Consider the following 23,932-nt stretch of genomic DNA (forward strand, 5'->3'; position numbering starts at 1 on the left):
AAAATTGGAATAAAAATCCTCAAAATTAAGCACTGGTTCCTGCCAAGTGGTAATGAAAAGTCACTAGTTTTTTCCAATTACATTAAGGAAGTGTAAATATTATTAAGGAACAGCTGTGTGTATATAAGTTTTTCTGAATAAATTAAATTATAAGAAATATATAAGCTACAGAATGAAGTCTTTATATTAAAAACAGGTAGTCCCACTTTGCCTGGTATCGTGTTAACAGGAAACTGAAGCATATCCAGCCATACCATTGCTCTCCACAGTCCTGTGGCAACTGAGAGGACTGCTTGTATGTTTTACTCACTTTTCATACATTTATTACATAAATTCTCTTAAAACAGAAATCCTTTCTTCTCAACCTGTTGACCCAAAACCAATGTTAAAGAGGTTAAGATAATATATTCACTGCTAGATTCAAAGCCCATTATAAATTTTCCTAAAACATAATGACAAACTATTTGATAATTTAAAGAGTAAACATCACATTTATAACAATGCCATACAAAAAGATACACAATACAAAAACCATCTTGAATGTAGGTTTACAAAAGATGTTTGTCTGCTAAGGAACTACATTCATTTTCTCTTGGAATTCACCATCTATAGAAGTTTTGAGCCCTAAGCAAAAAATATAGAAGTATAGGCCAAACATTATACTATCTATGATAAATTTTCAGAAAATTTGGGCTGCTTTAAGTAATCTATTTATGTTTTATATAGTCTCTCAATGTTAGCAGCTGTGAAAGAGATTTACAATTTACTTCATATGTAGAATTTATCTTAAATTTAAGAAACAGCAAATAGAGAGAAAGATGTTTTAATGTAGGTCTGTATTCAGTCATTCAAAAGATAAAGAGAATAATATAACAAATGTCCATGTACCCATCATTTATCTTAAAATAGAAGATATTAATTCAATTAAAGCCTGCTGCGCATGTCTTTAATTGACAGTGCCTTCCTACCTCTAGAGGTAACCAGCATCTGAATGTAATATTTATCAGTCCATGTATTTCTTTACATTATGATGATGTAGGTTTTTAATGAATATTCTTTTTAAGGTTAAAGTAATTCCTTCCTTTGTCTGGTTGTGAGTTTTTATCTTGAAAGCCTGTATTGGGTGTTATCAATTCTTTTCCTGCACTGATTGAGACTGATCTATAGTCAGAATGTGAAGTTTTAAACCACAAAACTCATATGATTCATATAATGGTGAAAGAAGTCTTCAATAAATTATTGAAGCAATATAAAAATATCCTTATGAAATTTTTTATTCAATGAAAATGAAATTGCTTTAGGCATTAAAAATAGTTATCTATGGTCACCTAAAACACTATTTGGTTTTACTAGTGAATTCCTCATCTCCTTCCTTTCTGATTTATATGTTAGATAATCCTTAAATTAATAAACACAGCTGAGGATGAAATATACCAAATGGTCCTCTGCCAAATGTTTTTACACCTATGCTTTTATTAAGTATTTCAAAATATTGATTAGAAAAATAATACATGTGAACATATAAAATTATGATGTGGACACAAAATGATTTTTAACATTAAATATTTTTTATCTTAATATCCAAAATACATAAAATATTGTAAGGATAAAAATCTCACTGCAAGCAAGCTTTCTCACCTTTGCATACAAATTATCACTTTTATTTCAGACACGTTTTTACAAGCTGTGGTTATTAAGAGATGGATCTCACCATGTGAGACAAAAAAAAGTGTGTGCCAATTCTAAATTAATGTCCAAACATGAAATACATCCCTTAATTCTTAAAGATGCTCAAACACAAAATAAAATAGATTTTGTATGTACACAAGTAGGCATCATCACTTTTTTTACTACAAAAACTCATAGTATTTTATTAATTTTTCCACAAAAAAGTCTACCTCTGAATTTACCTTTTCACTCAGTTTTTCATTTTTACTTGTTTCTATTAGTTTCCCATCATAAGCCAGTCTTCTATTATATCAATACAGACTTATAAACTTGTTTACACTTAATTTTTGTCTTATTCTGCCTTGAATAAAAATAGTCATAGTAGATAAAAAATAAAATTTTAATGATTTAATTTGATGTCAGAAATGCAATTTTTTAAGAAAACATTGAATTTCTGCTGCTAAGAGGCATTACTCTGTAAGCTTTTTCCCAAAGTGAGTGTTTTACTCCCCTTTATAAACAGGGGCAAAAACCACCTTCTACTTCAGAATGAGGCGTGGATCCCTTAGTCTGACATCTGACATCCTCCTTGAATTTGCACCGAACCTCCATCTTTATCTCCAACAATTCCTGGCTGAGTCCCTTCACTATGGACCTACACATAGATGTGCACATGAGGTGGACCATCTGGTGTGCCAGGCCATACCTTCCAACGCTTGGCTCTGCTAGGACCATAAGGATAGGCTTTCTCCTCTCACTGTACATTTAGATGGCCACACTGGGTTTTGGATAGTTTCCCATTCTTAATCAAAATATAATAGAAATTATATTTCACATTTATATTTGAAAACCATATTTAATTGTATATTCATTAAATTCACATAAAATGTACCCATAGGTAACTTTTCAACATTCTTGAGTGTTTTGAAAATTAACCATTTGTTCTAAAACTTGAGTGTTACATAGTTTTGAAATATTTCAAAGTTCAGTTCAAACACACACAAAACTTCTGGTTACCACTTGGAGCTAAATTCAACACCAACCAAATTTTTTAGGTTTGCAAAATTGAACTAAAGAAGTACCTCTGAGTTGAGGGCATGTCAAGATCTAGCATTAAACTCCATTCAGAGCTGTACTTGGACCAGAATATTCCAGGGGTCACAGTAACCAACATTCAATGCCTTAAAAATACATGCTGTACGTGTGTTTTTCTATTAAGCTAAATTCAATCTCTTTGTTTTCAGGCATAAATTTATTTGAGAACAAGAGATGAATGTTTCTATTCTATCCTTTCGAATATCAAGTTGGTCTTTACAATATTTTTTTAAAACTGTGTTAATTTCCTAACCCGATTCTTTTTGGTATGTCGACAGGTTATTTCAACCAGCCTCGTCCTAACATTTGGCTCTTTATACTATTGGCACATTCACGTCTTTCTCTGTCATCTCCACCTCTCATGCTTGTTTTTCTCTCAGTGAAGTACAGAAAGCCAAAACTTAGGATCTGAAATGTCTCCTTCATTGCCTGGACCAATGGTTTTCTTGTGTTTTATTGAAAATGAAAGAGCTATGCATTTGATGAAACAATAAAAATACAACCTTTCATCTCTGATAATACTGAGCATTAAATAAAATTATAGGTGCAGTTATTTCGCAGGTAGAGTTTTACTTTCTAGGACAAAGTCTAGATACAGAGGGCAGTACTGACCTGCCCCGAGGCCTTGGTCTCTGCACCAGTTGGTCTCATCTTATTTCAACTGCTCTCATCTTTGTCCTCTTCTTCTCAGTTACATCCAAGATACAGGGACTGTCCAGTGTTTCATTTCTCTAATCCCTTGAACATTGTTCAGCAGTATTACTAACATATGAGCCTGATTGTGAGACTTTTGTTCTCAATAAATAAATACAAACTTAATGCAACTTCCCAAGGGCTTTGCATGGGACCTAAATATTCTTTGAGTCCTGAGTTTTCTCTTCTCTAGGTCTTTGCCCTCCACCATTTTCTGCGATTTGAATACCCTCTTATCCAAACGAAAACCCCAATTCCAGTACAGCTTTTCCTTTGTGATAATACCATTGATTTTCTAGTACAACATACGCCCAGCTCCCAATTCCAGCTCTGAGCCCCTAGAGTTCTGGAGGACTTCGCATTGCCTATCTTCTTTTGCAGAGTGTTACATCCAGGTGCATGTGTCCAGCTCTCCTACCAGACTGCTCAGCTGCATGTGGCATGGCTCCTTGCACACAGTACGTAGAAGGTTTGGTAACAGAATCCCATGTTCATCGAATGGCCTAGACTGATCATATTTTAAATAATGCACAATGTTCTCACATCTATTTAAGGAAGAAACAACTGATATCTATCTTTTAAGATTGCATTTTAAGACCACATCAAAGGCTTTGAATCTCTCACCAAAACTAACAATAAAAAACAAATTTGGCCAAGTGCAGTGGCTCACACCTGTAATCCCAACATTTTGGAAGGCTGAAGTGGGTGGATCACTTGAGGTCTGGAGTACTAGACCAGCCTGGGCAACATGGCAAAACCCCGTCTCTCCTAAAAGCACAAACATTAGCTTATGTGCTGATACGTGACTGTAATCCCAGCTACTCAGGAGGCTGAGGCACGAGAATCGCTTGAACCTGGGAGGCGGAGGTCACAGTGAGCCAAGATTGCACCACAGCACTCCAGCTTGGGTGACAGAGTGAGACCCTGTCTCAAAAAAAAAAAAAAAAAAAAAAAAAGCAGATATAATTGAATTTGTTTCAAAGTAAGGGAAAGGGGAGTATGCAAGGGCGACATGTGGCCTGTTCGTCCGAAAAAGCAAGAAAGGCTATCTTTATATACCAGACCAAGGTATTGCCAGCTACAGAGTGAAATTCCATACACAGAAAGAAAATCTTCTTCAAGCAAAAAAAATAAGTGGCCAATAAGGTCACATTCAAAAATTAAACTGGTCTTGATTACTGATACCATTTTTCAATAAAAGTAACCAGAGCTCCTTGAAGAAATAATTGATTTTAGGACTGGGACATGAAATATACAAAATGATGCGGGAGCATCTTGCAGTGCCAGGGAAAAAAAAGTCAACCCTTAAAATGATAGCTATAAGTCAAAGGCACATGGGAGGTGGGAGATGCATTTTGGATTTCAGATTTTTTCAGATTTTGGAATATGTGCATATCTATCATGAGTTATCTTGGGGTTGGGACACAGATCTAAATGTGAAGTTCGCTTACGTTATATGTACTGTATCCAAATAGCTTGAAGGTAATTTTATACAATGTTTTTAATAATTTTGTGCATAAAACGAAGTTTGTGTACATTGAACCATCAGAAAGCAAAGACAGCAATATCTCAGCCACTCACATAGAAAATCTGGTGTTGTTTGGCATCACCATCATTCCTGACTGAATTTATTTGCTACCAATAAGCAATCATTTTCCTGCTCTTACTCACATGTAAGTACTTAACAGTAGAAAATACTACAATTTTTTTTTTTTTTTTTTTTTTGAGAGAGTCTTGCTTTTGTTGCCCAGGCTGGAGTGCAATGGCACGATCTCGGCTCACTGCAACCTCCGCCTTCTGGGTTCAAGCGACTCTTCTGCCTCAGCCTCCTGAGTAGCTAAGATTACAGGCGTGCACCACCACACCTGGCTAATTCTGTATTTTTAGTAGAGATGCGGTTTCTCCATATTGGTCAGGCTGGTCTCCCGACCTCAGGTGATCCACCCGCCTCGACCTCCCAAAGCGCTGGGATGACAGGCATGAGCCCCTGTGCCCAGCCTAATATTACTATTTTTTAAACAGTAAAAATACATACTATTAATACAGTGAAAAATAATGTGTTTAGGTAACTGAGCAGCACAGGAACAAGACTATTTTCCTTTATCAGCTGTTAGACAACAGCAGCAACGAACAACGCAGGCTTTCAGTCGCCACCTATGATGCTGTGTTTTGAGTAAAAGGCCACTGTACACTGTATTTTTTTTTTTTTTAAGGTGGTAAGAAACATCAGAAGCAGTTGACAGACCAGGAAGCGGGTCCTCTAAGAAATGAGGAGGCATTCTGCCGGATGGCTTTTAAAATATTTTCTCCAGCGTCATCTGCCTCATTAACAGCGATTTTTGTCTTAGAAGTCTCCCTTTGAGTTTCTACACAGACATGACTGCTTACTCTGTTATGAATGCCCTCTGCTCTAGTCCTTTGGTTAGCCCATCACATTGTCACTGTGGCATCTGTATGCACATTTTCTGCAGTGTTAACGTCATCTTCATTGTCCAATTGTGGCATCATGTTGGTGCTCAAAACGTTTCAGATTTTGGAACATTTTGAATTTCAGACTTTTAGAGTAGGGATGCTCAGGCTCTACTACTTCTTATTTCAGAGAAAAATATAATATCCAAATAACTAATAAAAACTTGGTTGGAGAATGAAGACTTCTAAAAATAACTGTTTAATCTGCTTCTGATAAATAATCCTCTTTGCTGTACGGCAAAGGGGAGACCACTGCTGTTACTGTTTGTGTCATCACGTCCTGATCAGACAAACACTGACTTTTTTAAAAAAGAAAACAAGTACATCGTATATGTAAATGTAGACTGTAATAATATATCCCTGAGAAATAAATAAATATTACATGGACTCCATTTTTTCTGACAGTCAATTATGCACAAAAAGATTTTTAAAGCACTGGTTTTTGCATTCTTAAATGACAAATGAAGTCTTCTTGAAATAACATTTTTAATGATTTAGAGAAACATTTGCACCTACACTAGCGTGGTGTTGATTCTCAATTTTTAATTTTTTTTTAAAATCCTTTCCCTTGCGTTTTTATCCTTTCCCTTGATTTTTTTTTCTTTTTCTTTTCTTTTTTTTTTTTTTTTTTGACAGTGTTTCACTTTTGTTGCCAGGCTGGAGTGCAATGGTGGGATCTCAGCTCACTGCACCCTCCGCCTCCCAGGTTCAAGCGATTCTCCCACTTCAGCCTCCCATGTAGCTGGGATTATAGGTGTGCACCATCACACCTGGCTAATTTTTTTTTTTTAGTAGAGATGGTGTTTCACCATGTTGGTCAGACTGGTCTCGAACTCCTGACCTCAAGTGATCCACCTGCCTCAGCCTCCCAACATGCTGGGGTTACAGGCATGAGCCACCGCGCCCAGCCTATCCTTTCCCTTTTTCTGTTTTGTTATGGATGATGAATGTCTTAAAACTACCGAACTCCTTATACTTTTATATGTTTAGTGAGAACTTCCTTGTGGGATGGTTCTGAATGATTTCTCTAGAACCTCCATTTGAACATCTTCCTTTCCTCTGCTCATGGTACCAGTCTGGGGCTATCAAAATCATATATGCTGATAAATGCTACACTATGACTAGTGGAGTCAGTGCTAAAAAGCAGCTTCTACATATGGCACTCCCAAGTTGTGTTATTGCTGGCTTTTCCAATGCTTTCCCTACTAGGGCATCTACTGCATGTCACTGCTAAAATGCAAACCATATCTTTAATGAAAGTCTATTTTATTGAATACGTAAGTGACTATGAAATTTTAAATGAAAATTGATGGCAATTTAATTTCATAATAAACCTATATCTATGTATCTCACCAAAGAGAGTCTAAATCTTTAGTGAGGCCACAAATTCATTTTTATGAAAATGCTTCACACGAGTTTAGAAAGCTTCCAACTAAGAAAAGGACAAGTCAAATCTTAGTGTCCTGGGTGGCCGAGCATTTCACAGCTGCCAGAGAACCATGAGGGCCTTCCTGAGACTGACTCACGGGAGTTATCTGTAATGATCTGTGTCTCCCAATGGGTCATATTTTTATTGGAGATTATTTACTATGCCTGGAATCCTAATGCTTGGTGTCTCTAATGAGAAAAATAATACAAAAAAAATTGTCAATATTCAGCCAACACAAATTTCTATGATCTACAAAAGAATGTTTCCAGATCCTGGGCTTGATCATTTTTTGTTTTCGATGTCATAGATTTGCTGAACAAAGCTTCCAAATCCCCCTTTTCCTCTCTGCTTGCTACTACCCCGACCCAGAAAACACACACACACACACCTTCCCAACCAGGTCCCATGTGACTGTTAACACCCACATCAGCTCTAGGCCGCCATGCTTTCCTGAGGGACGTTGCCTCCACTGAGGGCTCCTTTATTCTCAGTATACCTTACATTCCCAGCCACAGTACTGAACTTCTCAATGCTTGCAATGTTCCCTTGGAGTATATCAGTTGAGCAGGAGGAAAAAAAATATCTGGAAGTTTATTATTTTTCCACCAATATATTTGACACCACCTTCGGAAAGGGAACAAAAGGCATACTGTCAAGCGGATAGACCTGGACAAAATGTTACTGTTTGTTCCTCACAAGCACAGAGGTATATTTAAGCAAAGAAAGGCATTCCATGGCTCTCCTGGGACTTCCTTCCTTCAGCTGAATTATACCAACATGTTCACACCACTGGGGCTCAGGCTGCTGGAATTTAGAACGCAGACCTCTATCTGCCAGTGCTTCAATCCCACGGCTACAAACATTCATATTAGGATTGAACCCGGCTTTCAAACATCATGAGATAAATGGGAGTTTATTGGGGGAAAAGGTGTGCCCCCATGAAACTACAGTAGGAGATGTGGAAATAGGACTCTCCCTGTTCAGCAGACTCTACACTAATACAATAAAGCCTAAAGTCACCAGAAGTCACCTGGCCTTGGGTTATGTTTCCAATTCAGGCTCACTGACATTCATGAAACCTTTGGCAACACAGGCCAAGTTTCGTGCAAGGCTGGGTAGAATACTTCTTTCATGTGGAAGCCGGGTGAAACTCGGTGGCTTTGGCTACATTTCACCTGAAGTTTCACATTCAAACAGTCCAGAGTTTCAACGTAAAATTAAGGGGTGAAGAGAAACAGAAAGAAAAAACAAAACAAAACAGGGGAAAAATGGCTTGCTTGGGAATGGAATGATCACCTACCATTCTCCAAAAAGATCTCATCCTGGCGCCCTTTAATTTTACTGCTGGAGTATCACCTCTAGCAATATATTTGCCCCCAGTGACCAAGGCTTCCAAGTACTAAGGGGGAGTGAGTATTCTAGCTAGACCACCCCCCCACCCCCTACAAAGTCCAGGCTCAAAATAACGGGAGGATTTAAAATGTCAACCATATACATAAATGCAATGATTAACATGCTTCTTATAATGTAGATTTGAAGGGGAAAAGAGGCAATGAAATGCCCAGGTTTGCAAAATTAAAAGATTAGACTGAACATCTCTAGGTTTTTCTACTATGAATCCAAATTTTGAGATTCTATTGCATCTGCTCCTAATCCAGGGGGATCTCTGCCGTAGCTTTCCCCACAGTTCCGCCACTCTGGAGACTTGTCCTGTGGCCACTTGTGTCTGTCCTTCTTAGCAAGGTGCAGAGGACGGGGGCAGACTGCGTCAGTGCTGAGGAGCTAGCGTCCTTGACTGGGACTTAAACAGCCTCCTGACAGGATTAGGCTCATTCTATTCCTAACCTTCAGCAGAATACACAACACACAGGGACCGTTTGCCAGGGAATGTCAAACTCTGCATTTGGCTGAGGACTGTGAAAATACCTTGTGCTTGGGGTGGGAAAGAAAAGGGGAACAAATGTCACACATGCTTGTGCCTTCTTTACAATGAAGAGAATATTCCAAAGTTGTCTGAATGGCTAGTAAGTGCAACATTTTGCCCATTTTAGGAAATACATTTTTAAGAAATCCCTTATCCCTTACACAGCAGAAGTTTCACTCGTAAAACAGACTTCTGGCTACTGAGGGTTTGTTTTTGTTTTTGTTTTTTTTTTCCAGTTTTCTTTTGATTTTGGTTTTCTTTTTCTTTGTTTGTTATTTCTTCCTCTGTTTTTGTTACTCAGAAGATCATTATGTGGTTAGAATGCATGCTTTCCTTTGACATGTGGTCTGCGATACCAATAAACTTTTCTGAAAAAAAAGTATCTCTGACCTCTGAAGATTTCAGCATCCATGTTTTAAAAAAGCACCCATTGGGCCCGAAGGCACACGGAGATTCTGAGGCAGCAGGGTAGAAAGATTTCAGCATCCATGTTTTAAAAAAGCACCCGTTGGGCCCCAAGGCACACGGAGATTCTGAGGCAGCAGGGTAGCCAGCCTGGGGTTCTGGGCACTGTCATTTGCTGCTGGCTCTTACACATCTGCCAGACAGGGGCCATGAACTGTCATGAAGTCTGTGTTGGGGGAACTTTACCAGAGAATACCTTTCTTTCAAAGGGGGGTCCCTCTAGAAGTAAAACCGAAGACAGATCGGTGAGGAAAACTAAAGCTCCAATAAATTATTGAAAGGAAATGCTATCAAAGCATTAAACCAAAAGGAAAAAAAAGGAGACATTTTACTGAACAGAGTAAATAGCCACAATCAAAGTAAATGCTGTGTTTGAAGTTAAAGTCCACAGATCAAAGTACTTTGCAAAATGTCAAGTGCAAGCATAACAAGGGGGAGAGGGAGCCACCGAAACTGACCCAAAGTATCACATTGTCACGTTAGAGAAACCTGCCAGCAAGTGTACTTAGCAAAAAATATTCAGCTTAGTAAGGAATCCTCAAAACCGTCCCCTAAAGTGTGCTAGGAACATACAAAACAACAATAACAAAAACAAAACCCTCGAAACCCTCAAATCAACCACTCTGATTCCACACGAGCAATGAACGAAACAGTGATAAAAGAAGAACATTATAAAATACAGCTCACTCATTGCCCTTAAAGAATAATTACTTATAGATATTCTCTTTACTCAGGTGGATGGCATTTTTTCCTCTCTCTCTTTTTTTTTAATGCCCCTGGAAAGTTAAAAATAAAGCAGTCTAAACAACAAAAGTATGATGTCTGAAAGATCCTCTCATTGCTCTGGCAATCAGGCTTAATTAGACCTCTGATCCGTGGTTCAGTCAGAGTCAAGTCTGTACTGCAGGTCACTATAATGAGAGCTTTAAGCAAAGCTTAAAATGTGCAGCCACAAACACGCCCAGATGCTCCTGCTGTATTCTGGAACACAATGTTCACCTGGGAACTGTTCACAACTCCCCTGATTGTTTCCACTGTAAGTAAGTTATTTTAAAGACATTAGTCACGAACATATCAGAAAACAATTAAATAATTCCGGAATAAAAAGTCTTACCTACAGCCAGCTGAGTTCAACAGTTGTTCTATGCAGAGGAAGTAGGAGTCAGTGGCCTTTTACATGTAGAGATTGTTTATTTAGCCCTTTTTAAAAGGTCTTGAACTCCAGAGGTTTAAGATTAAGTCCAATCCAAGTGTCTGAAGGAAAAAAAGGCAAGAGAGAGGCAAATAAGAGAGGGAAAGAATCCCAGCTGCTGGGTGGTGCTACTGTTCTGAGAGCATTTGAGCTATTTTCAGCATTAACAGCAGCCGGGGTTGTCTGCAAAGGGATGAAAATGCCTTGCCCAGATCGCCACCCCCCACTCCAGTGGGGGAAAAAACACCAACCAGGAAACCCACAACAACTTGGTTCATTGTGCAAATATTCATTTAAATTTTAAGGAAAACTGCCAGCACCATTGAAAACAAAACAAACCCAAAGTTGACTGGAATCTTAAAGAAACACAGTGCTCCTCAAGTTTTCAATATGAATTACCTGATTCATTGAAAATGAGATGTCCTGTTTATGCTTTATTGGGAAGGAAGGCTTTTCTTCTGCTATTTCCTAAGGGGTCTTAAGAAATATTTGAGTGCTCTCTGGTCAGCAGTATCTGTTGCCAGTCTATTCTTCTTAAGAATGAGGACAAATCATTTCTTAAAAGAGCCCGCACCTAAATTTCCAGTTTCATCAACTATGCTATTTTTGAAAGCTACTGGGTTAAGCGTTGACACCTCTTATCTATTGGCAGAGACTGGGGACCATTCAGTGACATGAGGCAGACAAACAGCGACCCCTGCCTCCGCCTCCACAGGCCAATGAAGAAATCATTCTGGTTGGGTCACTGACAATGACTGACAAACTTTGAGCCTTCATTTTGTTTCTAGAATTAAAAATTAAGAAGTTGTATTCATTCGTTCATTCATTCAGCAAATGTTTATTTGGTGAGCACTTCAGAGCTTACTATAAGCCAAGCACTCTGGGAATACAGTGGCGGGCAGAATGAAGTGTCCTCGCCTTCAGGGGTTTAGAACACACAGATGCAGCGAGAATAAATAAAAACAGAATGTTTAAGTATTTTCCAGACTTTTTCACATGATGAGACTATTCACATCATGGCAGCTGAAGACTGAGATCTCTTTCTACTATGGATGAAGGAAGATACTATGCGTCATCAGATCAACTTCAGGCCTGCATTGAGTCATTGTGCCTTTACACCACCACCGGGGAGGAAAATTAGTTGCTTTCTACCAAGGAAGCAGTTAAGTATTTTTATGAACGCTTTCATTCCACATAGACGAAATCCCTGTGTTTTTTCAACCCCCTACTCCCCATAACAAAAAGAATGCTGCGGTAGTCAGAAAGTACTACTGAGAGAGGCTTTCCATCGGGGGATGAAAAGAGAGTCTTCGACCTGAATCCACTATAAAAAACCGCCGGTGGCTCACGCCTGTAATCCCAGCACTTTGGAAGGCCGAGGCGGGTGGATCACGAGGTCAGGAGATCGAGATCATCCTGGCTAACACGGTGAAACCCCGTCTCTAATAGAAATGCAAAAAATTAGCTGGGCGTTGTGGCACGTGCCTGTAGTTCCAGCTACTCGGGAGGCTGAGGCAGGAGAATCGCTTGAAGCTGGGAGGTGGAGGTTGCAGTGAGCCGAGATCGCACCACTGCACTCCAGCCTGGGCTGGAGACTCCATCCCAAAAAAAAAAAAAAAAAGCTCTGATATATTTTATAATTAATGTGAGGGTTGGTTGCTAGATGCTCGTATCAAATTCAATTCTTTCTTTGCAATTAAAGACACTGAAATAGATTATGGAAAATACTGAGGATTATGCCATGTAAAAACAAAAAAGGGTTACATGACTACTATTTCAAGTACTATTTAAAAACAGTGAAATCCTTTGGCTCAATAGACTTTATATTAAAATTATATTTCAAATTTTAAAATTCTAAATTAACTTTGAAATCTCTAATTTGAATTTTATAATAAGATCAACTTTGTTTTAAAAATGTATACCAGGCTTTAAAAAAATCACCCTAGAATAATGCGTTTTTCTGTTCATTTATTTTTAAATGGTCACATTTTACTATGTCTTAAATACCTGCCAATCTAATACGGGATATTTGGCCTCAATGTGGAATGGTAATTCTACTGGTAATAATTGGAAGCCTAGCCTCAGATAGACACATTATTTTTAATTGCTTTTTTCTTTTTCCTCCTTATAATAGTTTATACCACAAAGGAAAATGCATTTAAATATTGGCCTTCCTCGAGAAGCTGTGGCGTTAAGGAAACAAAGATGAGCATAACCCGCCCTCGTATAAAATGGGGATAATAATGAGCTGTCATAGGGCTCACAGGATAATGCACATAAAATGCTTAACTGGGTAATGTCTGACACACAGCAAGCATCCGATGGAAGTCAGTACCATCATCTCCGCGGTGAGTGTAAAGCTTTGCTATCCAATATGGTGGCTACATGTGGCTACTGAGCTCCTAAAACGTGGCTAGTCTCAACTGAGATGTCATGTAAGTATAAAATGCATGCTAGATTTTGAGGTCTTTATACAAAGAAAAGGTGAATTATGAGAAATTACTCAATGGGTATGACGTTCATTATTCAGGTGATGGATACATTCATTAAATCTATGACTTTACCACTATGCGGCACATCCATGTAACAGAATTCTCCTTGTACCCCACAAACTCGTACAAATAAAAATAGATTAAATTAAATGTTTTCTCTTCCTAAAACATGTAAACCATCATAGCATTTTTATATTGATTGCATGTTGAAAAAAGAATGTAAATTATGACATTAATTTGTATATTACGTGTTGAAAGGACAGTATTTTGGACACAGTGTGTTAAATAGGATATTTTGCTGAAATTAATTTCACTCGTTTCTTTTTTACTTTTTCAAATCTGACTGCTAGCTCATTTAAAATTACCTATGTGACTTGCATTCTGTTTCTACGGGGCAGTGCCATGTAGGCCAATGGTTCTGGAAAGGTAGTGAGCATCACTGACCCAGAAGCTTCGTAAAAACAGATTGCTGGTTCCACCCCCAAGTGTCTGATTCAGTCGGTCTGGCAGGGGGTTGAAATTTTGCATCCCTAACGAGTTCTCAGGTGATTCTTGACCTCACTTTGAGAACCGCTGGTCTTGGGCCTTGCTTCTTAAAAAAGCAGTCCGTGGACCAACATTAACGTCATCACTTAGGATCTTGTTAGAAACACAAAACCTCAGGCCCCACCCAGACCTACTGAGCCAGCATGCGCATTTTCACGACATCCCCGGGCTATGTGGAAACATGTTGAAACTTGAGAGAAATTGATGTAAAGTAGTGTCTGTCATCCCTGGGTGAATACAAGGTAAACTTTTACAAACACCAGTAGCCCGGCCCCGCCCCCAGAGAGTCAGATTTAATGACTCTGGATGTGACTCAAGCATCTGCATACGTGAACAGCTGATTCCAGGTTAAAGCCACCACAGCCATCAGACTGGCTGTGGAAAGGCCAGGATCTAGAAACCAGACACTCGTGCTAGTGAGGGGGCAGATGCTGGGGGACTGCCAGGTGCTGGAAAGACAGGTCCTGTGCTAGGGTGAAGAGAGTCAAACCCGCACAGCCAGGGCAATGAGTGGGTGCTGTGGCCAGTGGAGGGGAGCCATGCAGGGGGCCTCTATACCTCTGCAGGTGTGACAGAAGTCCCAGCTGCTCCAGGTGTGGCCTTTCAAGGAAGGCTGGGTAAAGCAGAGCACAGCCTCCGTCTTGAGAAGCTAGAACCCTAGGGTAAGTTATCTGGGCAGAGATGCAGGCTCTGAGGAAAGAGATAAGGACCTTGCTAAAAGAACCCTGGTATACATCAAAGTGGGCCCAGGAGCCCTGCAAACTGAGTTTCTTAAACGCAACATATCCACAGGTTTGGTTTCAGAGGCTGGAACAGGAATAATCTTTTGGACAGAGATAAGGAGGGAAACAAAAGGATGAAAGTGTTGAAAGCCAGATTCATTGAATATATTTTTTCTCTCCCTCCCTAACGAAAACCGAGAGGGTTTGTACATCATTAAGGCATAGTAGACACAGATCAAACCATATTAGAGGGTATTTCCATCCCAAAAGAGGATCTTGTTAACCCAAATAACTCTACAATTGTTAGAACTGGTGAGAGAGACCCATATTTTGGAGTAGAGAGCCTTCTGTTACTCACTACACCTCTGTTCCGGCCTTAAATAAATGAGCACGCCAACCTGAAGAGTGTGTCTGAATAACCTCATTCGTTTGCCAAATGACTTCTCACATTTTCAGGCGGCACCTGAGCTTTGTGTGTTTCACAGAGCTTGGTAAAAATAAAATCCTCACTATAAGAGAGAATCTGGGCTCACACTGGTAACATTTAGAACTTCCAATTCTGTATGCAGAAACCATCTGCGGCTTTGCTTCTCACTTTCTTGGTTGGTCCTTTCAGAAAACTTTCAAAAGTGCATAATACTTCCGAGTGGAGAGTCTGCAGTCAGGGTGCCCGGGTTCGAATCCTCATCCTGACACTTAGGCGTGGCTGTAGCCGTAGGTCACTTTCTTAGCCTCCCCATACCTGTTTCCTCCTCTGTAATGAGACCTTTCTGTATTCGGTTGTTGGAGGGTGAAAATTGTTATTTGAAACGGCCATGGAAAAAAGTCTGCTGCTTTGTAAATTTTATATGAATGTTGGTTAATCAAAATATATTTGAAAAACTGTGCAGATTTCCATATGTGGCTAAATTTAGTAATTTTTTAAAGATACGGTGGTGATTTCCAACGACTTTTTGATTTTTTGAACACATGTATTTAGGTTTCTCTGAGTGTTGTTTTAAATTTTTTTCCCAAGAGAGCACAGAATTCTCAATTGATTCCTCATCGCTTCCTATGATTTGAGAGGATCCCAGGAGGAAGGAAGTAAATGTAGTTTTCCCATGAGTATTGTTTTCTAGAGAACATTCTTTACCCCTGCAGTCCTTTGAAAAGTGAGTTGTGCTATAGATGTTTAGAGGCCTTCCTGCCCCTGTCATTCTAGTAGCATTGTCTAATATCCCAGGAGAACAATGTGTCATTCTCTTAGTCAAATATTTCAGTGCTTAGGGAGAGGCAGCAAGACCATCTCAAACACTGGCGTGAGTTTCAAAGACATACTAAAAGAGCAGTCAGATTCTCCTACAGAAATCAGCTAATGCTGACTCAAAGAAGAAATGGACACTGAAGTCAAGCACGTTGTAAGCAAAATGAAGGCTAGACAAAGTGAAGTAACATCTTTTTTTTTTCTTTGAGATGGAGTTTCGCTCTTGTTGCCCAGGCTGGAGTGCAATGGCACAATCTCAGCTCACTGCAACCTCCACCTCCCGGGTTCAAGCGATTCTCCTGCCTCAGCCTCCCGAGTAGCTGGGATGACATGCATGTACCACCACAACTGGCTAATTTTGTATTTTCAGAAGAGATGGGATTTCTCCATGTTGGTCAGGCTGGTCACAAACTCCCGACCTCAGGTGATCCATGTGCCTCGGCCTCCCAAACTGCTGGGATTACAGGTGCGAGCCACCGCACCTGGCCTGGAGTAACATCTTTTATGCTTGTCTGCTTCAACCACACTCAACAAAGTGAAGCATATGCAATAAAAATAAGGATACCTGGTAGCTTCATGCACGTAGCAAGCATCTGTCAGGTCATCTACAGGAACCTCACCCATGGTATGCCACTTGCTGAACAATGCATGCATGCATTGGGCTGGGAAACTGAAGCCCGTACGTTGAGTGACTTTAGACCAGTCATGCAAGCTCCCTACACTTGTGTCCTGAAAGGTAGGCAGAGGAATGGGACTGTACCCGACTTACTGACTCTTAAACCTATGCTTTTGCTTGGGCTTATCTGGATTACATTCGGCAGTCGCCATGATTTACACCTGTGGGCGGTAACAACTGTTTGAAAGGAGTCAGATCATGTGTCCAGTGACTTCTACTGCCTGGTTATTGATGTTAAGCAAATATGTTTTGGGAGGCGATTTGTCATCACATGTGCCATTTTACCATCTGGGACTGGGGTTTATCAAGTGAGGAGAAAATCTTAACCAAAGGTTAAAGGACCAGTATCATTGAAAGAGATTATATAGAAATAACTTCTTAAAACCTTTGTTAAGCTCAATTTTCTAGTTGAAACTTTGTTTTATTTATTTTTATTTATTCGTTTATTTTTGAGATGGAGTTTTGCTCTATCACCCAGGCTGGAGTGCAATGGGGTGATCTCAGCTCACTACAACCTCCGCCTCCCGGGTTCAAGCGATTCTCCTGCCTCAGCCTCCCAAGTAACTGGGACTACAGGCATGTGCCACCATACCCGGCTATTTTTTGTATTTTTAGTAGAGACGCATTTCACCATGTTGGTCAGGCTGGTCTCGAACTCCTAACCTCAGGTGATCCTCCTGCCTCGGCCTCACAAAGTGCTGGAATTACAGGCGTAAGCCACTGCGCCCAGCCTGAAACTTTGTTTTAAACTGGCTGCCTGAATTCTTTGTGTATTTAAAAAGCACCTCTGCTGTTTACGTAACCATGACTTAGCTTTTCTTGTTATTTCTATTCCATTTGAAATTGACCATATGCAACGGTCGCTAAATCTGCTATGAAAATCATGAAGCTAAGCCGTTTCCATGCAGCCCACTGAAGGCCCTGCACAATCTGGTGTCCTGCAGCATTTCCCACCAATCTCCACCACCTTCCTCCCAGAGCCATTGCCTCTGGCCTCTCCAGCCTCCCTTCCATTCCTGGACCGTGCCTCATGCAGGTCCCTGGCTTGCATGGCTCACTCCGATGGGAATGCCTTCCCTGCCCAGTGGCGAATGCCATGCAACCTCCAGCTTTCAAGTGTCTCTTCCTCAGGAAGGACTTCCCTGCTCCACCAGCGTAGCCCTGCCACTCCCCCTCCCTTTTTTTTTTTTTAACTCATAAAGAATCACCTTCCTCATTCCCTCTAAATTCGGGCTCAGTTGCTTGAATTTGCTGGAGTAATTGACTGGAGACCCTCTCCTCCACTGGCCTATCAGCTCCCACTTGCCCCTCACATTACTTACGTTCCTCACACAGGGATTGCATTTGTGCCTGGCCCAATGTCAATGGGGGCCAATGCGTAGTTGCTGAATAAGTAAATGATTAAATAAGTTCTGCCTAAGGCATGAAGCAACACAAGAGTACATTTTTTGGTCCTATATTTATCAGAACTTGTGAAATAAAAAGTATCTGATCATGTAAAAAGCAAAAATTATGTACTCTAATTAAGCAGCTGTTTCCAACCCAGACGATTCTCTGAAATATTGCTTTGTAGCTACATATGTGGTTTAGAAGCCATCTTAAGAGGCAGATGCCGCTTGCTCTTCCCTTCAGGATATAATGTGTTCTGTTATCTTAATTTGCATCTATTCTAAAATAGATTTCAATAAAGCAAGTTACTTGCATTCATATATCATATTCCTAGACCTTTTTCACAACCATGTGATACTCTACTAGGGTAGAGTGAGGTCCCTGATAAACATTTCTTCTGATTAGGGTTAGTGAGAGAATTATGTATTTGTCTACCTATTGCTTGGCAGTTACACCACCTGAAACCCTATGTGGTTATTTATAATGTAGTTTTATGAGCAGACAGGCAGGTATAAAGTGACACACCAACCACGCCACCTGGTCAGGCCATAGTTATTCCAGTGGTATGAAACTCTTTCTCGTGGCCATATTATGCATAAGTTTTAAACAGACAATGAATGAATAGTCACTGATTGAGAAGACTGGAGATTTGCAATCTTATTTTCCAGCAAATAGCCAAGTAATATCAACAGGGGAGAAAAGGAGAGTTTCGTATGTCACAGACTACACAGCAGGGGTCAAAGCCTGGGGTAGGAGAGGGCTTGGTCTCTGCTGCATTGATCTGAAAGGAGCTATGGAAACTTTTATTCTACCACTTGGGCAGAGGAAAGCTTGCTATGGCCCAACAATGTTTTAAAATGTATTCTTTATACATGTGTAAAACACTCTGAAATCACCAAGATACAGCATGAAATGTATCTTTTCTGAGACATTAAAAAACTGAATGAATTAATCAACAAGCCATGGCACAATTCCATAATTACTATGACCACAGAGTTAATTTAGCAGGGATAGTACATAATACACACCATGCTAGAAAACTGTCCTTGAAACTCACAAAGGTAAAGGATGAATTAAGAACAAGGAAGGATAGTTGACCAGCATTCAAGAGTTAGAAGGAACTATAGATTTCTTATACCAAGTGCATGAGAAAAACTTCTTCCTAAATGAATGAGGCTGGAAATACAAACCCTCAGAGACTGGACACACAAATATTTTCTTTCTTGTTTTTTTTTTTTTTTTTTTTTTTGAGATGGAGTCTCACTCTGTCATCCAGGCTGGAGTGCAGTGGCGTGATCTCGGCTCACTGCAAGCTCTGCCTCCTGGGTTCACACCATTCTCCTGCCTCAGCCTCCCCAGCAGCTGGGACCACAGGTGCCTGCCACCTCGCTTGGCTAATTTTTTGTATTTTTAGTAGAGACGGGGTTTCACTGTGTTAGCCACGATGGTCTCGATCTCCTGACCTCATGATCCTCCTGCCTCGGCCTCCCAAAGTGCTGGGATTACATGCGTGAGCCACCGCGCCTGACTGGACATAGAACTATTTTCCATGTTGTCTGTCTTCTAACCAGACCCTCTCTACTTCTGTGCGTGGCAACAACTACAGTGTTCTACACTATTGATCTCCTCAGTTCTCAGGTGGTCAAGTGAGGCCTTGGGCAGCTAAAGCTCCTGGACTGGCCACCTCTGGCTATTAGCAACCTCATTTGTTTACCTCTGTGCCTGCAAATATTCTTGATTTTATGTATATTATGACATAGAAAAGTCTGGAAGGGAATGCTTTAACCAGCAAAGTCAATCTACTAAACTAAAAGGTATGGGAGAGACACATTAAGAAATCAGTAACCATGTTGTAGTTTAAAAAAAACAATGCGAAGTCTTTGTTCAGACCCTCAGGGCTAAGCAGAAGTAGACTGGTCTTCAGTGGCGGGCATGAGAAGGAATATCCTGCCCGCAGTGATGGACACTTTGGATTCCGGCAGAGAGGCGGGAAGCTGCCCTCTGAATCAGAGTAAATGCTCACATTTTTACCTTCTAGCAAGGGCCCTCCTTTTTGTGGCAAGAATTCCTTTGAGGATCATTTTCAGTTTGAGATTCTGTCTGATATGTTTTATTTTACAATTAAGTCACTATTTCCATATTCATTACTCTGTAAAATAAGTCAAGTATGTAAGAGGTGTGGTAGCCACTTCCTTCTGCCTCCTGAGGATCCATTTTGCAGTCTCAGTCTTCCTCACTGCAGAATCCTGACAAGACACCCAGTTAATAACTGACCTTCCCGGATTCCTTGCAGTTTGTTCTGACCAATAAGCTAAAGGCAAGGCATCCTGTTGAAAATTTCACATGCACAATAATGACACTAAACCTCCAGAGAAGAGGGCTTCCTTGTCCTGTTCTTTCTTTTTTGAGATGGAGTCTCGCTCTGAAGCCCAGGCTGGAGTGAGTGGCGCGATCTCGGCTCCCTGCAAGCTGCGCCTCCCGGGTTCACACCATTCCCCTGCCTCAGCCTCCTGAGTAGCTGGGACTACAGGCGCCTGCCACCGCGCCCGGCTAATTTTTTGTATTTTTAGTAGAGACGGGGTTTCGCCATGTTAGCCAGGATGGTCTCGATCTCCTGATCTCGTGATCCACCCGCTTCGGCTCCCAAAGTGCTGGGATTACAGGCGTGAGCCACCGCACCTGGCTGTCCTTTTCTTTCTAACCTTGTTCTGCTCCTCTTTTTGTAGACTGAAATGCAGATGTCATTCTAGGGGGGTGCATGCTAACGGAGAGATGACAGAGCGGAACCTACCCTGGGCTACCTGCCTGTGGGATTTCTTGTTATTTGAGGCAAACCCAACCTGGTTAAATGACTGTGTTGAGGTAATCTGTTCCATGAAAGCTAGAAACAGAACGAAAACAATCATCTAAAAACAACCTTCATTACATTAGACTGGCTGAATGACAGCAATAAACTATTAGGCCTGCTATTAAGACATTAGTAAAAAAATAGTTCCAGAAGTTTTGAAAGAACTTCTGGACATCAACAACCAATGCTTACAACAGTTGTGGCATTAAGTCTCTGGCCCATTATTTCCCAATGGAGCAAAAACTGCCATGAAAAATGAGCCGACATGCCTAACGCCCTGGGAGCTGCATCATTGGAATATTTTTGACTGTAAATATAGTAAAGTAGTTGACTCTTTTTTCTAAAACTACCATTTACTGATTGGCGATGTCAAGAGAAATAAGAACACAGCAATAATTGACAGGAAATACAAAACAGGAATGCATTGTTTATTCTGTTCTCAGTAGACACTGCCAGATCATTGTTCAGAGAGCTTCGAACAGGGTCACTTCGATGGAGTTTAGGGAGTTTTTAAAATCTAAATTGAATGATGAAATGTGTCCTTGGGACAGAAAAAGCAATTTTGAAAAGATTATTCAAGGCCATAATGTATTGGCTTTGAGTGTTAAAAACCTTTAAGAATCTTACGATGGTTTCTTAACATGGTGAATGCTGTCAGTCGTAATGGAGGGGAAGACAGGTTTGATTACGAGGCCAGTGAATTTTCAAATTAAACAAAGTTAAAAATACACATGCAACATGGAAATTGTTCTAAGCATTCCTGTGTCATGGTTTCTGATGATCATGAATGGAAGAAATGAATATAAATCATAACAATTCTGTTTTATAACAGACAGTCTCACATAAATATTTTGTCTTTCTAGTCACATTTGCCAAGAACTGTGTTAAAGTGTAATGATTGAGAGCGTGGTCAGTAGTTACCTACCACCATCAAACCCGACTCTATTGTTGCCAGCTTCTGTGGCTTCTACCATCTTCTTTGGCTTCAGTTCTCTTACTCAGCAAATAAGCCCTGTAGTAGTCCTTGACTCATAATTGTTGTGAGGCTTAAATGAGTTAATATATGCAAAGCTCTTAAACAACACCAACACACAGTAGGCGCTCCCTATGTGTTGGTTGCTGCTGTTTTCATCCTCATCTTAAGAGCATGGGCTTAGAGAAAAAAGAGCTCTGAGTTAAATTTCTGGTTCTTCCCCTAATGAGCTCCCTGGTTTGGGCGTAATCGTTGAGCCTCGTTTTCCTTATCTGAGCAATGGGAATAGCGTTCATCACCTTAAGCATTAAGAAGGGGGTTGAAGAATATAGTGCTGGAAAACCACACCTGGCGCATTGGAATCATTAGATACAATTTGTTTACATTACATAGAAAAAAATTATTTGCAAATTGATCTTCAAAAATATAGGTACTTTTACTTTGCTGTTGGGGAAAATGAAATGGATTGGGCACACCTAGATATTGAATTTAATTTCCTTATCATTTATTTCAGATAGATCACATTCACAGTTTTTTGTTTTGGGGTTTTTGGTCTATTTTAATTTGAAACAAGAATACATGGGACTGTCAAACACCTGGATTAAGAAAATCCCCACATATGAGCTAATCACTTTGTCCTGTTTGACATAACAGTCTCTTAGAGCAACAGCATTATCATTGCTTCATTTAGTAAGTGGAGAAGGCTAAAGAGGAAAGATAGTGGCATGAAAAGAAATGACCTGGAAGAAATAGAGAAGAACGGACTTTGTAAGGCCCTGGGAGAGTCTATCATTCCTTTAGTAGGTGGGAGGAGGAGCACAGTTATAATCCTATCCACATTGTTACAAACAAATACACACTAACTTAACATTGATTGACTATGGTTATAATGAATGGTAATTGAAGAAGTATCCCTCTATCACAGCAGTGATTACATTGCAAGGAAAGAACTGAGGCTTTGGAACCAGGCACAGCTGATCTCAAGGCGTGGCTTCTCCCATGTCAAGCCATGTCACTTTGGGAGAGTTACTTAATCTCCCTGAGCCTGGATTTCCTTATCTATAAATAGCAGACAGGCTGGGCATCGTGGCTCAGGCCTGTAATCCCAGCATTTTGGGAGGCCGAGGCGAGCAGATTGCTTGAGGTCAGGAGTTCAAGACCAGCCTGGCCAACATGGTGAAACCCTATCTCTACTAAAAATACAAAAATTAGCCATGTGTGCTGGCGTATGCCTGTAATCCCAGCTACTTGGGAGGCTGAGGCAGGAGAATTGCTTGAACCCAGGAGGCGAAGGTTGCAGTGAGTCGAGATCATGCCACTGCACTCCAGTCTGGATGTTCATCCTTTTTTTTTTTTTTTTTTGAGGCTCTGTCTCAAAAAAAAAAAAAAAAAAAAAAAATAGCAGACAACCCCACCTATCTCTCTGGGAGGTTTTTGAGAGGATTAAATGAGACTTTGCATGAATACTGGCTACTCCATCGAGTGGTTGCAGAGGACGGGGTCAGTAGGCTATTGTTGCTGTTTACCTCTTTTTCCTACTACACCGTAGGCTCCTTGAGGATAGGATTCCTTTAAAAACAAAATACAACCAGTTCCTAGCACAGTGGCTGGTTGCTGGAATGTACTGAGTGAATATACACCAAACAAAGCAAGCCAGGGATACGATGAATGGAAAGCTCAAACAACAGCAATAATGAATAGAAGGTCTGACTTGTTTAAGTGAAAATAGTTGAGAGAGACCGGCATGGACAAACTGAACTGATGGCACTGGGGAACAGATTAAATAAAAAGGACGTAAAGGACAACATCTTCTTCACACACATATTTAGAAGGGAAAGATAAGCTGTAAGGGACAGAGAAACCATTATACGACCTGAGGGGATTATAAATAGCATCCTTAAATGGGGCTGTTTCTATATAGCCTCTCTATTTTTTTTTTTTTTTTACCTTGTAGGAAGATTGTAATGACTTTAGACCTATGATTTCTGTGAGCTCTGTCTGATTCCTTTTTTAATTTACAAAAGTTTTTATATTAAATTCAGGTCGTCTCATTTCTCTCTGAGGCTCCCTCCTCCCATTCCGTCTCCACCCTATCCTAAGTGCCTCTA

General features: G+C 40.2%; 1 protein-coding gene across 49 annotated transcripts in view; it reads right to left on the minus strand.

Annotated features, from left to right (window-relative positions):
- The window catches only part of SORBS2 (sorbin and SH3 domain containing 2), a 379,286-nt gene that overhangs the window by 185,957 nt on the left and 169,397 nt on the right, over positions 1–23,932 (minus strand). For 48 of the 49 annotated variants that reach the window (XM_078002522.1, XM_078002520.1, XM_078002516.1 and 45 more), the window contains exon 2: positions 10,858–10,997. The gene's annotated coding sequence lies outside the window, so the exon portion shown is untranslated. Of the gene's footprint in view, positions 1–10,857; positions 10,998–11,334; positions 11,553–23,932 lie in introns of those variants that run through there. The other variant, XM_078002536.1, reaches the window with a different exon arrangement.

The sequence above is a fragment of the Macaca mulatta genome, chromosome 5, assembly GCF_049350105.2.
Source record: "Macaca mulatta isolate MMU2019108-1 chromosome 5, T2T-MMU8v2.0, whole genome shotgun sequence".
In the NCBI taxonomy this organism is placed as follows: domain Eukaryota; kingdom Metazoa; phylum Chordata; class Mammalia; order Primates; family Cercopithecidae; genus Macaca; species Macaca mulatta.